Genomic DNA, 13593 nt, shown 5'->3' with positions numbered 1-13593 from the left:
TTTTACAACAGTGGAGTTAATTTGGCTTTTTTTTAAACACTGATCAACAGAAAAAGACTCCTTTGTTTCAAAGTGAAACCAGATGTCAACAAAGTGATCTAAATTAATTACAAATATAAAACACCAAATAATTGATTGCTTACGTATTCACCCTCTATAATATGACACACCTAATCATCACTGGTGCAACTAATTGGTTTTAGAAGTCACATAATTAGTTAAATGGAGAGCACCGTGTGCAGTCAAGGTGTTTCAATCGATTGTAGTAAAAATACACCTGTATCTGGAAAGTCCAACTATTGATGAGTCAGTATCCTAGCAAAAACTACACCATGAAGACAAAAGAACACTCCAAGCAACTCTGTGAAAAGGTTTTTGAAAAGCACAAGTCAGGAGATGGATATAAGAAAATTTCCAAGTCACTGAAAATCCTTTGGAATACAGTTAAATCAATTATCAAGAAATGGAAAGAATGTTGCACAGCTATAAATCTCCCTAGATCAAGCGTCCTCAAAAACTGACTGAATATGCAAGAAGAGGACCAGTATGGAAGGCCATCAAGAGACCTATGCCAACTCCAGAGGAGTTACAAGCTTCAGTGACAGACATGGGAGAGCGGCAAAGAGAAAGCCACTGTTGGAAAAAAAACTCGCATGAAATCTCAGCTAGAGTGTGCCAAAAAGCTTGTGGGAGGCTCTGAAGTCAGCTGGAAGAAAGTTCTATGGTCTGATGAAACCACAATTGAGCTTTTTATGCTGTATATCAATATGATGGAATAGATGGCGTTGTTGCCACGTTTACAGATGATACAAAGATTGGTGGAGGAGCAGGTAGCACTGAGGAAACAGGAAGGCTGCAGGAGACGGAGTAGGAGAATGGGCAAGAAAGTGACAAATGAAATACAATGTTGGAAAATGCATGATCGTGCACTTTAGTAGAAGAAATAAATGTGCAGACTATTTTCAAAATGGGAAGAAAATCCAAAAATTCTAAGATGCAAAGGGACTTGGGAGTCCTTGTGCAGAACACCCTAAAGGTTGACTTGCAGGTTGGGTCAGAGGTGAGGAAGGCAAATGCAATATTAGCATTCATTTCAAGAGGTCTAGAATATAAGAAGGAGCAAGGATGTGGTGCTGAGGCTTTAAGAGGCACCAGTGAGGCTTCACCTTGAGTACTGTGAACAGTTTTGGGCTCCTCATCTAAGAAAAGATTGGAGGCATTGGAGGGGGTTCAGAGGAGGTTCACAATTCCAGGAATGAAAGGATTATCATATGAGGAACGTTTGATGACTCTGGGCCTGTACATGCTGGAATTTAAAATGAGGAGGGGATCTCATTGAAACCTTTCAAATGTTGAATGGCCTAGACAGAGTAGATGTGGAAAGTATGTTTTCTGTGGTCGGGTAGTCTAGGACGAGAGGGCACAACCTCAGTATAGAGGGGCGTTCATTTAAAACAGAGATGCAGAAAAATTTCTTTAGCCAGAGGGTGGTGAATTTGTGGAATCTGTTACCATGGGCAACTGTGGAGCCCAGGTCGTTGGGTCTATTTAAGGCAGAGAATAATATGAGAAGGCTGAGGAGGGGGAGTAGACTTGATTGGTCAAATGGCTTAATTCTGTTTCTGTGTCTTATAGTCTTTTTGGCCATCAGACTAGATGCTATGTTTAGCATAAGCGAAACACCGTACATCACCAAAAACACACTATCCCTATCATGAAGTATGGTGGTGGCTGCATCATGCAATGGGGATGCTTCAGTTTTCCAGTCTTTTTATTAATTTTCAAAATTATAAACATAATAATATTAATAAACAGAGAATGGAATTACATTATTGATAGCTAACATCTGCAAATATAAAATTGCTGGTGGTACAAGTATGTTAGATCTTCCCAACTCTAAATATAATTGAACATGGTAAAAGATAAATGGAAAAAAAATTTTTTAAACTCCAAACTGGAAAAGAAAAAAAACACTAAATTAAGCTCAGCAAAGCTAAACTAAACTAAACTAGAAAAAAAAGAAGTCGGGCTAACATATTACATCAAGTACAATCATTAATGTCGTTAACTCCACTCCTCTATCCGCATATTTTTAGTTAAGAAAAAAGGATTCGAAAAGGTCAAACCACATCACATGAAAATGTTGGATAAATGGTCTCCCAGTTTCTGCAAATTTAACCAAAGGATCAGAAGTGCCACTTCAGATTTTCTCTAAATTTAAGCAAGATAAAGTTTGAGAAAACCATTGAGATGTAGTAGGAGGATTGACCTCTTTCCAATTTAACAAGATAGATCTGCTAGCCATTAATACAAGGAATACAATCATCCAGCAGGCTGAAGGGGATAAGTATCTATCTTCCATCATTGGTAACCCAAAAATTGCAGTAATGGGTTGAGGCTGTAAATCAATACACAAAACCGTAGAAATAATATCAAAGATATCTTTCCAATATTTATCCAAAAAAGGGCAAGACCAGAACATATGAGTCAAGGAAGCAACTTCAGAGTGACATCTATCACAATTAGGGCTTATATGAGAATAAAAACAAGCTAATTTGTCTTTAGACATATGTGCCCTATGCACCACCTTAAATTGTATCAATGTATATTTAGCACATAAAGAGGACAAGGAACTAATTGAAAATTTTTTTCCCATTTTTCTGTAGGTAAACGAAGTTGAAGTTCCCTTTCCCATTCAGTCTTAATTTTATCAGATATACCTGAATTTATCTTCATAATCAAATCATAAATGATTGCTATTAAACCTTTCTGATAAGGATTTAAACCTAAAATTTTTTCCGTGATATCAAATGGATATGAAGTTGGAAATGTAGGTAGCTTAGTACAGGTGTCCCCAGCTTTTCAAATGTTCACTTTACGAAACCTCACTGTTACAAAAGACCTACATTAGTTACCTGTTTTCACTAACAGAAGGTGTTTTCACTGTTACGAAAAAAGGCAGCAGGCGAAAAAAGCAGCGCGCGCCCCGAGCAGCCGCTCCTCCCCTGGATTCGGAACGGCATTCTAGTTGGCATCGCTTAAACATGTGCCTGTGAGCATCGGTTTGCAAGATGAGTTCTAAGATACCAGATAAGCCTAAAAGAGCTCATAAAGGTGTTACACTTAGCGTTAAAACTAGACATAATTAAGCGTTTCGATCGTGGTGAACAAAGCAAGGACAAAGAGAGTTTGGCTTGTGGAAGTTGACGAAGATGATGTTGAAGAGGTTTTGGCATCCCATGACCAAGAACTGATAGATGAAGAGCTGATGCAATTGGAAGAGGAAAGGATAATAATCAAAACTGAATGTAGTAGCAAACGGACGGAAAGTGAAGTCATCCAGGAACTGAACATGAAGCAACTGCGTGAGATTTTCGTTGCAATGATAAAGTACGACTTTAATTTTGAAAGGGTACGTCGGTTCAGGGCATATTTGCAAGATGGTTTGAGTGTTTACAAAGAACTGTATGATAGAAAAATACGCGAGGCTAGCAGTCAAGCATACTGTCGTTTTTCAAGCCTTCCACGTCAGCCACAGCAGACGACGAATCTCGACCTTTGACATCGAGGCAGGTAGACATAGAAGATGACCTGCCTGCCCTGATGGAAACAGATGACGATAAGATGACACCTCAGTGTCCCACCACCCCAACCCGTAGGCCACGGACAGACACAGATTCATGGAGAATGCAGCGGTAGTCGGGAGGCACCCAGCACATATTTAAGAAAAAAAGCCGAAAATAAACAAGCTGATTAATTAGGTGCCACCCAGCACGTAATTAATTAGCTTGTTTATTTCGGCTTTTTTCTTAAAGATGTGCTGGGTGCGTCCCAGCCACTGCTGTACCCCTGCATGCTTTGCAGATCGGTATCAGTTGGCGGCCTGGAGGTTGGGGACCACTGCACCACCCCAACCTCTGACAACTCAGCCTAACACACCATCATCAGTGTGCTCGGCGCTGTCTTCCCAATTCCGGTAAGTGATACTACATTGTACATACATTATTTCTACTTTATATAGGCTCTGTATTTATATGCGTTATTTGGTATGATTTGGCAGCTTCATAGCTTAAAGGTTGCTGGAGAGAGTGTTTCTGCCGAGAGCGTTAGCACCGTGTTTTTGCCAAGAGCGCTTGCATGAGATTTTTGCTACGGAGAGCAGTTCAGGCAATGATTGTAGAGAAGTATTTCTACTTTATATAGGCTGTGTATTTATCATATTATTCCTGCTTTTACTATATGTTACTGTTATTTTAGGTTTTATGTGTTATTTGGCATAATTTGGTAGGTTATTTTTGGGTCTGCGAACACTCACAAATTTTTCCCATGTAAATAAAAAGTAATTGCTTCGCTTTACGATATTCCGGTTTACGAATCGTTTCATAGGAACACTCTACCTTCAGATGGCGGGGGAAACCTGTATTTAAAAGGTTTTTAATTTGTAAATATCTGAAAAAATGAGATTTAGGTAAATTATATTTATTAGATAACTGTTCAAAAGACATAAAACAGCTATACAAAAATAAATCATGAGAGCTTAATATATCCTTCATTTTCCATACCAAAAAAGCTTGATCTATAACAGATGGTTTAAAGAAAATGTTAGATATAATAGGGCTTGATAAAATAAATTGGTTCAAACCAAAAAATTTACGAAATTGAAACCATATTCGTAGTGTAAGTTTAATCATTGGATTAACCATTTGTTTATTTAATTTTTTTTATAATATAATTTTTATTGAGTTTTCAAAAAGAATACATGAAAAGATAAAATCTACCCTCCCCCCGCCCATATAGTCCTACCTAAAAAGAAAGAAGAGAAAAAAAAGAGCCGCCTGGATATTGAAAGGTTTCCTCATGCTCCATGGGATTCAAAATAAATTTGGTATAATTATTTGTTACTTTCCCCAAGGGACCAAGATCTTTATCGGAGTACTTAAATATGCCATCCTATCTTTTGTAAATAAGGGCGCCAAATATTCAAAAATGTTACATTTTTATCTCTTAAATTATAAGTAATTTTTTCGAGTGGAATAGAACTAGCCATTTCATTATTCCAACGATCCATACTTAAATACGAATCGGATTTCCAAGTAACTGCTATAGTCTTCTTAGCTACTGCCAATGCAATTTTTATAAATTCTTTCTGATATTTATTCAATTTAAGTTTCGGCTTTATCCCTTCAATATCACCTAATAGAAATAATACAGGGTTATGTGGATGTTGAGTTCCAGTAATTTGTTCCAATAAGACTCTTAAATTTATCCAAAAGGGTTGAATTTTAAAACAAGACCAAGTAGAATGTAAAAAAGTACCAATTTCTTGATTACACCGAAAGCATTTATCGGATAGATTTGAATTTAATCTATTTATTTTTTGTGGTGTAATATATAATTGGTGTAAAAAATTATATTGTACTAATCTAAGTCCAACATTTATTGTATTTGTCATACTGTCAAGACAGAGTCTTGACCAATTTGTTTCATCAATATTAATATTCAGATCTGTTTCCCATTTTTGCTTTGACTTATGGGTTCCTTGTTTAATTGTCTGTTCTTGAATCAAATTATACATACAAGAAATAAATTTTTTAATTTTCCCTTTTTGAATTAAAATTTCAATTTCATTAGGTTTTGGCAAAAACATTGTTTGACCCAGCTTACCTTTTAAGTAAGCCCTTAATTGAAGGTAACAAAAGAAAGTATTATTTGATATTTTATATTTATCCTTTAGTTGTTCAAATGACATCAATATACCTCATTCATAACAATCTCCTATAAATTTAATCCCTTTTTGGTACCAATTATATAAAAGTTGATTGTCCATTGTAAAAGGAATAAGTCTGTTTTGGAACAAATAGAGATTTCTGTGTTTCATTATCAACATTTATCTTATTCCATAGATCAATCAAATGTGTTAATATAGGAGATTCTTTCTTTTCCCGTATCCATTTAGATTCCCATTTATATATAAAATCTTCAGGTCTATTTTCTCCTATCTTGTCTAATTCTATTTTAATCCATGCTGGTTTTCGATCATCAAAGAAAGATGCAATAAATCTAAGTTGATTTGCTTTATAATAGTTTTTAAAGTTTGGAAGTTGTAACCCTCCTAACCCAAATCTACATGTCAATTTTTACAATGATATTCTTGACATTTTACCTTTCCAAAGAAATTTTCTCATACATTTATTTAACTCTTGAAAAAATTTCTGTGGTAATTGTATTGGTAATGTTTGAAACAAATACTGTAATCTAGGAAATATATTCATTTTTACAACATTGACTCTACCTACAAATGTTATTGGTAGTATCATCCATTTGTCAAAATCTTCTTGAATTTTTTTCAATAGTGGTAAATAATTAAATTTATATAAATTCTTTACATCATTATCAAGTCTTATACCTAAATACTTTATACCATTTACCGGCCATCTAAATTGGGTTACTAATCGACATTGACTATAGTCTCCTTTAGTAAGAGGTAAAATTTCACTTTTATCCCAATTTATTTTGTAACCTGATACCTTCCCATATTCATCCAATCTAGAAGATAATTTATGTAACGAATGTTGTGGGTTTGTTAAGTTGATCAAAACATCATCGGCAAAAAGATTAATTTTATATTCCTCCTGATTAACTCTAAAACCCATAATATCTGGATCAATTCTGATAAGTTCTGCTAATGGCTCTATCGCCAGTACAAATAAAGCAGGTGATAATGGACAACCTTGTCTAGTTGACCTTTTTAACTGGAATGGTGTTGAAATTTGAGAGTTTGTCACTACTTTAGCCTTAGGGTTAGAATTTAAAGTTTTAATCCAATTTATAAAAGATGTTCCTAACCCATATTTTTCTAATACTTTAAATAAAAAATCCCATTTTAGTCTATCAAATGCTTTTTCTGCATCCAAGGCTACTACTATACTCTTCTCGTCCCTTTTTTGTGCCAAATGAATTATACTGAGTAGCCGGGTTACATTATCTGCCAATTGTCCTGTTTGATCCATATGTATTAATTTTGGTAAATATTTAGATAATCTATTCGATAAAATTTTTGCTATTATTTTATAATCTGTATTCAATAAAGAAATAGGCCTGTATGATGTTGGTTTCATAGGGTCTGTCTTTTTTTGGCAATACTATTACAATCGCTGTTGAAAAAGATTCTGGGAGTTTATGTGTTTTTTCTGCTTGACGTATTAGTTCCATAAAGAGAGGAAATAATAAATTTTTAAATTTTTTATAAAATTCAGGTAGAAAACCATCTTCTCCTGGAGATTTATTACTTTGGAGTGATCCTAAAGCTTCTTCAACTTCTTTTAATGTAAAAGGCATATCTAATCCCTTCTGTTCTTCCAACTTCAATTTTGGAAGAGATACTTGTGATAAAAACCTTTCTATCTCATTAACATCATTTTGTGATTCTGATTGATATAATTCAGAATAGAAACTTTTAAAGGTTTCATTTATTTCAAGAGGTTTATAAGATATTTTATTTGCCCTTGTTCTAATTGCATTTATTGTTTTGGAAGCTTGTTCTATTTTCAACTGCCAGGCAAGTATTTTATGTGCTCTCTCACCTAACTCATAATACCTTTGTTTAGTTCTTATAATTGCTTTTTCCATTCTATATGTCTGAAGCGTATTATATTGTAACTTCTTATTGACAAGTTGCCTTCGTTTTTCTTCTGACATATATCTTTGAGATTCTTTTTCTAATTTTGTAATCTCTTTTTCCAATTGATCCAGTTTTGCCATATATTCTTTCTTAATTTTAGACGTATAACTTATTATCTGGCCCCTAAGATATGCTTTCATCGCATCCCATAATATAAATTTATCATCCACTGAATGAAAATTTGTATCCAAAAAAAATTGAATCTACTTTTTCATAAAATCACAAAAATCTTGACGTTTTAATAATGTTGAATTAAATCTCCATCTATAAGCCACTTCTTCCTTATCAGCCATTATTATTGTCATTAATAAAGGAGAATGATCTGATAATATTTTTGCTTTATATTCCATATTTTTCACTCTGTGTTGAATATGCATTGATAATAGAAAAAAATCTATCCTTGAGTAAGTTTTATGTCTATGAGAATAGAACGAATAGTCTCTTTCTTTAGGATTGATTCTTCTCCATATATCAATCAAATTTAAATCTTTCATCAATGATAAAGTTAAATTTACTACCTTCAATTTTATAACAGCCTTGGTTGATCTATCTAAGACTGGGTCTAAGCAAAAATTAAAGTCTCCTCCAATTAATATTTTTTCATGTGCATCCGCCAAATTCAAAAAAGCTTCTTGTATGAATTTTGCATCATTTTCGTTTGGTGCATAAATATTCATAAAAGTCCATAGTTCAGAAAAAAGTTGACAATGTATAATCACATATCTCCCCGCAGAATCAGTTATTACATTTTGTATTCTAATTGGTAACATTTTATTGATCAAAATTGCTACTCCCCTCGCTTTTGAATTAAATGAAGCCGCAACAACACTACCCACCCAATCTCTCTTTAGTTTCTGATGTTCTGTTTCTGTTAGGTGCGTTTCCTGTAAAAAAGCTAAATCTATCTTCATTTTTTTAATATGTGTAAAGATTCTTTTTCTTTTCACTGGTCCATTAAGCCTGTTAACATTAAAACTCAAAAAATTCAATAAATTAGTCATTATTCTTAACAAAGTTACTCCAATCTAAAACATTACTTATCTTCTCAACTCTCATAGTTCCTTGGAGAATCTCTTTGAACTTCACCATGTTGCTATGTGTTTCCCTCCCAACCCTCCAGGCAAAAAGAAAAAAATAGAAAGGATACAAAAAAAGAAAAAACAAAATACCCCCCCACTAATGTTGTGAATGAAAGGATACACAACACTACCCCGCTCCATTTTACAGGTCGTGGCTAAAGCCACGCTTGCACACATGATTAGCGTAGCAATTGGTCAGTGCTTCTTCCAGCTCCCCCGCAACAAAAAAAAATTATATATATATAGACAAAATTAATGTTACTATTCCCAACCAATATTCCTCCAATTTTAACCTTTCTTACCCCCCTCGTATAATTAATAATATATTTATACATTCATCCACCTTCAAAAATCCAACAAGTCCATTCTTTGACCCAATCTTCATCTTCAATCTATCTCGCTCCCCTGGATTTATTCTTGTATCTGGTGAATATTCAGAGAATCTCGCACAAACTGCTCCGCTTTCCGGTAGTCATCAAAAAATCTTTTTTCTCCACCAGGCAAAAAAATCTTCAAGGTTGCAGGATAATGCAATATAAATTGACAACCGTGATCCCATAGGGTTTTTTTCACTGGATTAAATTTCTTCCTTCTCTTCAAAAGTTCATAACTTATATCAGGGTAGAAAAAAACTTTGTTCCCTTGAATCATCAATGGCCCTTTTCTATCCTTGGCAGCTCGAGCAGCTGCCTGTAGGATCCTTTCTTTGTCTTGAAATCTTAAGAATTTTATTAAAATCGATCGTGGATATTGGTCATCTTTCGGTTTTGGTCTTAGAGCTCTATGTGCCCACTCAATTTCAATTGGTCGAACCTCCTCTTCCATTTGCAAAACTTCCGGGATCCATCTTTGAAAAAATTCTATTGGTTTTTCTCCCTCCATACCTTCTTTAAGACCAACAATTTTAATATTATTACGTCTACTGAAATTTTCCAACATGTCCACTTTCTCCAAGAGTCGATTTCTTTCCGAGTTCCAGACAAGCAGATCATTTCCTGTTTTTTCCACTCTATCATTCATATGCCCCATTGTTCTTTCCATCTTCTGAAGCTTCTTATCCATTTTGTCCTGTCCTTCCATAGCTTTCTTATAGCACATCTTCATATCTCTAAGCTCTTCTCTTACTTTTCTTAGTTCAGCCGTTAATTGCAATATAGCCTCTCTTATGTTTCCATCATCTCCTTTACTTCCAATCGCTTCCAATTCTTCCTCCTCTTCTTCATCTGTGTTCTCTGCGGAATCCAATTCTGACTCTGAGTCATTTTCAATTGCAGTGGCTGTCGGTTCTTGTAGTTTGAGTTGTGTCGATTTGCGCATGCGCATTTCCGGCATCTTCTTCGGAGAAACCGCTACCGCCGCAATTGCTCCCTGTTCTATCGAAGGAGATCCAACCTGAGTCCGAGGTTCCATCGTTGCAGTAGGCCCTTTTTTCTTCCCATCTCGCGGCTGCTTCGCAACAGCAGACTTCTTTTGTTGCGGTTTAGGAGGCATATCGTAAAGTAGTCTTGCAAAGTTTATAAATAGTTTTCGGAAAGTATTTATTAACTTTGTTTTGTTTAAACGGTACTTTGCTGATTTTTTACGGGAGAGCTGGATTTACACGACTCAATCCCACGTCATCACGTGACGCCCCCCCTTGTTTATTTAATTTTGAAAGAACAAATGGTACAGAACTCCCTAAAATGGAAGTCAGAGAAAATCCTTGTACAGATTTACATTCCAGGTTTACCCATTGTGGGTTACATCCAAATCTTGTGTCCAAAATATTAAATATCGAAGATTTTACTATTGGGCAATTAATATAAGATTCCACAATGCTAAACCACCATCCTTTTTAGACTTCAGTAAATATTTTTTTACTTAATCTAGAATTTTTATTTGGCATATATATGAAGAAAATTTAGAACCTAAAGTGTTAAAACAGGATTTAGAAATGAAAGTTGGTAATACTTGAAACAAGTGTAAAAATTTAGGTAGGACAATCATCTTAATAGCATTAGTTCGACCGGGCATTGATAGAAACAATGGGGACAGGGGGTGCTTCACTGTAGCAGGCCCTGGAAGGCTTGTGAAGGCAGAGGGTAAAATGAATGCAGCAAAATACAGGGAAATCCTGGAGGAAAACCTGATTTAGTCTGCAAAAGAACAGCATCTTGGGAGATTTGTTTTCCCACAACATAATGACCCCAAGCATAAAGCCAAACTGGAGTGAGCTCTGAACATACTGTATGCCAACATCAGTGAACTTGAGACCAGGTATCCAGAGGATTTGCTCATTACAGCCGGGGACTTTAAACCAAGTCAACCTCAGAAAGGCGCTGCCAAAGTTATACCAACATGTCTCCTGCCTCACTAGAGGCCCGAATATACTTGACCACAGCTACACAGCAGTCAAGGATGCCTACCGTTCTGTCCCACAACCTCACTTTGGAAAATCGGACCATCAGGCCGTACTCCTCCTCCCGGCTTACAAACAGAAACTGAAACGGGATGTCACGGTGTCAAAAGTGGTGTTGCGTTGGACGGAGGAAACGGATGAGGTCCTCCATGACTGCTTTGAATCGGTGGACTGGTTAGTATTCAAGGACTCGGCAGCTAACCTTAATGAGTATGCCTCAGCTGTCACAGATTTTATTTGGAAATGCACAGAGGACTGTGTGTCTCGCAAGACGATCCGGGTATTCCCTAACCGGAAACCTTGGATGAATTATGAGGTCAAGTCCCTTTTGAAGGCTAGAGCTGTGGCTTTTAGGTCCAGGGATACCAGTTGCTACACGGAATCCAGGCGTGAACTCTGGAAAGCCATTAAGGGCGCCAAGGGGCAATTTTGAGCCAAGTTGGAAGCCCAGGCTAACCAGAGGGATGCCGGTAGACTAGGGCAGGGTGAAAATGAGATCACTGGGCCCAAAGAAAAGGCTGAGAATATCAATAACTGTGGCGCTTCTCTTCCTGACGAACTTAAAGTATTCTACACAAAATTCGAATCGAAGAGGAGCGTCCCACTCCCTCCAGATGAACCAGACCTGGTGGCATCGAGAATCATCGTCACTAAGGGCCTTCCTAAAGATAAATCCAAAGAAGGCGATGGGCCCAGATGGCGTCCCAGGACGTGTTCTCCGGGCCTGTGCAAGCCAGCTAGCTGGAGTGTTTGCTGACATCTTCAACTGCTCCTTGCTTCAGTCTACGATACCCTCGTGTTTTAAGAAGGCAACGATAATCTCGGTGCCGAAGAGCAAGGTGGCATGCCTGAATGACTATCAACCTGAGGCTCTGACATCAATTGTTACCAAGTGCCTCGAGCGATTGGTTATGGCACACATCAACCACAGCCTACCGGTCAACCTCAACGCTTTGCAATTCGCCTACCGGAGCAACAGGTCAACGGCAGATGCCACCTCTATGGCCCTACATTCCTCCTTAGAACACCTGGAGAATAAAGGCGCATATGTAAGGCTCCTTTTCATTGACTGCAGCTCTGGCCTTTAATACCATCATTCCAAATAAACTGATTCCTAAGCTCCAGAACCTGGGCCTTAGCACTCAGATCTGTAGCTGGATTTTCAACTTCCTCACAGACAGGATCCAGGCTGTAAAAATAGGGGACAAGCTCTCCTCTACAATCACTCTCAGCACCGGTGCCCCACAAGGCTGTGTACTCAGCCCCTTACTGTACTCACTGTATACCCATGATTGTGTAGCCAAGTTTCCATCAAACTCAATATATAAGTTTGCTGATGACACCACAATTGTAGGCTGTATCTCGGGTAATGATGAGTTTGAGTACAGAGAGGAAATTAAGAACCTGGTGGCATGGTGCAGACAATAACCTATCCCTCAACATCAGCAAGACAAAGGAATTGGTTGTTGACTTCAGAAGGAGTAGCGGACCGCACAACCCCATTTACATCAGTGGTGCACAAGTGGAACAGGTCAAAAGCTTTAATTTCCTCGGGGTCAATATCACAAATGACCTGACTTGGTCCAACCAAGCAGAGTCCACTGCCAAGAAGGCCCACCAGCGCCTTTACTTCCTGAGAAAGCTAAAGAAATTTGGCCTGTCTCCTAAAACCCTCACTAATTTTTATAGATGCACCGTAGAAAGCTTTCTTCTAGGGTGCATCACAACCTGGTATGGAAGTTGTCCTGTCCAAGATCGGAAGAAGCTGCAGAAGATCGTGAACACAGCCCAGCACATCACACAAACCAATCTTCCGTCCTTGGACTCACTTTACACCGCACACTGTCGAAGCAGTGCTGCCAAGATAATCAAGGACACGACCCACCCAGCCAACACACTTTTCCTCCCTCTTCCCTCCGCAAGAAGGTTCAGGAGCTTGAAGACTTGTACAGCCAGGTTTGGAAACAGCTTCTTTCCAACTGTGATAAGACTGCTTAACGGATCCTGACCCGGATCTGGGCCATACCCTCCAAATATCCGGACCTGCCTCTCGGTTTTTTTGCACTACCTTACTTTCCCTTTTCTATTCATGATTTATAATTTAAATTTTTAATATTTACTATCGATTTGTACTGCAGGGAGCACGAAGAGCAGAATCAAATACCGCTGTGATGATCGTACGCTCTAGTATCAATAGTTTGGCGACAATAAAGTATAAAGCTGCGCAGGAATGGCTTAATGTCCTGGAGTGGCCAAGTCAGAGTCCAGACTCAATCCAATTGAAAATTTGTGGATGCACTTGAAAAGGGCTGTTCACTTATAATCCTCATACAATCTGACAGACCTTGAGTAGTTTTCTAAAGAAAAATAGGGAAAAATTGCAATGGCCAGATGTACAAAGCTGATAAAGACCTAACCACATAGACTCAAAGATG

General features: G+C 37.3%; 1 protein-coding gene across 3 annotated transcripts in view; it reads right to left on the bottom strand.

The window, feature by feature from the left end:
• ctu2 (cytosolic thiouridylase subunit 2 homolog (S. pombe)) overlaps positions 1-13593 on the bottom strand; it is a 61676-nt gene that overhangs the window by 21249 nt on the left and 26834 nt on the right. The gene's annotated exons all lie outside the window — the stretch shown is intronic.

Source organism: Mobula birostris, chromosome 15, assembly GCF_030028105.1.
Source record: "Mobula birostris isolate sMobBir1 chromosome 15, sMobBir1.hap1, whole genome shotgun sequence".
NCBI classification, from domain to species: domain Eukaryota; kingdom Metazoa; phylum Chordata; class Chondrichthyes; order Myliobatiformes; family Myliobatidae; genus Mobula; species Mobula birostris.
The sequence above is the reverse complement of the archived record's forward strand: the minus strand, read 5'-3'. Positions and strand labels throughout refer to the sequence as shown.